This window comes from Arachis duranensis, chromosome 9 (assembly GCF_000817695.3).
Source record: "Arachis duranensis cultivar V14167 chromosome 9, aradu.V14167.gnm2.J7QH, whole genome shotgun sequence".
Classification (NCBI taxonomy): Eukaryota; Viridiplantae; Streptophyta; class Magnoliopsida; order Fabales; family Fabaceae; genus Arachis; species Arachis duranensis.
This window is the reverse complement of record NC_029780.3, coordinates 27,237,838-27,240,019: the sequence shown is the minus strand read 5'-3', so window position 1 is coordinate 27,240,019 and position 2,182 is coordinate 27,237,838.

Here is a 2,182-nt window from a genome sequence, read left to right as displayed (position 1 = left end):
TAGCAACTAGACGAACCCTCATTGACGTCCAAAAAGGGGAAGTAACCCTAAGAGTCAATAAGGACGAGTTTAAGTTGAATGTTGTCAAAGCTATGCAACATCCAGACACCCCAAATGACTGCATGAGCAATGAAGAGATCAATATGACTGAGAGTCTCGAATTAGAGCTGGAGGATATCTTTAAAGATGTTCAGCCTGATCTGGAGGAATCAGAGAGAATAATAGAACCTCTGAAAATTCCTCAGGAAGAGGAGAAACCTCCTAAACCCGAGCTCAAACCATTACCACCATCCCTGAAATATGCATTTCTGGGAGAAGGTGATACCTTTTCTGTAATCATAAGCTCTACCTTAGAGCCACAAGAAGAGGAAGCACTAATCCAAGTGCTAAGGACACACAAGACAGCTCTTGGGTGGTCCATCAGTGATCTTAAGGGCATTAGCTCAGCCAGATGCATGCACAAGATCCTATTGGAGGGTGACGCCAAGCCAGTGGTTCAACCACAAAGGCGGCTGAATCCAGCCATGAAGGAAGTGGTGCAGAAGGAGGTCACTAAATTACTAGAGGCTGGGATTATTTATCCTATTTCTGACAGCCCCTGGGTGAGCCCTGTCCAAGTTGTCCCTAAGAAAGGTGGCATGACAGTGGTTCACAATGAAAAAAATGAACTGGTTCCTACAAGAACAGTTACTGGGTGGCGTATGTGCATTGATTATAGAAGGCTCAATACAGCTACCAGAAAGGATCATTTTCCTTTACCATTCATAGACCAGATGCTAGAAAGACTGGCAGGTCATGAATACTACTGCTTCCTGGATGGATATTCAGGTTATAATCAAATTACAGTAGATCCAAAAGATCAAGAGAAAACAGCATTCACATGTCCATCTGGAGTATTTGCATACAGAAGGATGCCATTTGGCCTGTGCAATGCACCTGCAACCTTTCAGAGGTGTATGCTCTCAATTTTCTCTAATATGGTGGAAAAATTCTTGGAAGTCTTCATGGATGACTTTTCAGTATTTGGAGACTCATTCAGCTCCTGTCTTGACCATCTAGCACTTGTTCTAAAGAGATGCCAAGAGACTAACCTGGTTTTAAACTGGGAAAAATGTCACTTTATAGTGACTGAAGGAATTGTCCTTGGGCACAAAATCTCAAACAAAGGAATAGAGGTGGATCAAGCTAAGGTAGAGGTAATTGAAAAATTACCACCACCTGCCAATGTTAAGGCAATCAGAAGCTTTCTAGGGCATGCAGGATTCTATAGGAGGTTTATAAAGGATTTTTCAAAAATCGCCAAACCTCTGAGCAACCTGCTAGCTATTGACACACCATTTATCTTTGATAAAGAGTGTCTGCCACAGAAGAATTACACAACTACAGAAAAAGAGCTACTTGCAGTGGTTTACGCCATTGACAAATTCAGATCCTATTTAGTAGGATCAAAAGTGATTGTGTACACTGATCATGGTGCTCTTAAATATCTACTCACAAAGCAGGATTCAAAACCCAGACTTATAAGATGGGTGTTGCTTCTGTAAGAGTTTGATAAAGAAATAAGAGACAGAAAAGGGACAGAAAATTATGTATCAGATCACTTGTCCCGAATAGAACCAGTAGAAGGGGCGTCCCTCCCTCTCACTGAGATCTCTGAAACCTTTCCTGATGAGCAACTCTTTGCCATCCAGGAAGTGCCATGGTTTGCAGACATTGCAAACTACAAGGCAGTGAGGTTCATACCCAAAGAGTACAGTAGACAGCAATCAAAGAAATTGACCACAGATGCAAAGTACTATCTTTGGGATGAACCATATCTCTTCAAGAGATGTGCAGACGGAGTAATCCGTAGATGTGTGCCTAAAGAAGAAGCGCAGAAGATCCTATGGCACTGCCATGGATCACAGTATGGAGGACATTTTGGAAGTGAGCGAACAGCCACAAGAGTCCTCCAATGTGGCTTCTACTGACCTACTCTCTATAAAGATTCCCGAGTGTTTGTACTTAATTGTGACAGTTGTCAAAGATCTGGCAATCTGCCTCACAGTTATGCCATGCCTCAACAAGGGATCTTGGAGATTGAGTTGTTTGATGTATGGGGTATTGACTTCATGGGACCTTTCCCACCATCATACTCAAACACTTATATTCTGGTGGCAGTGGATTATGTATCCAAATGGGT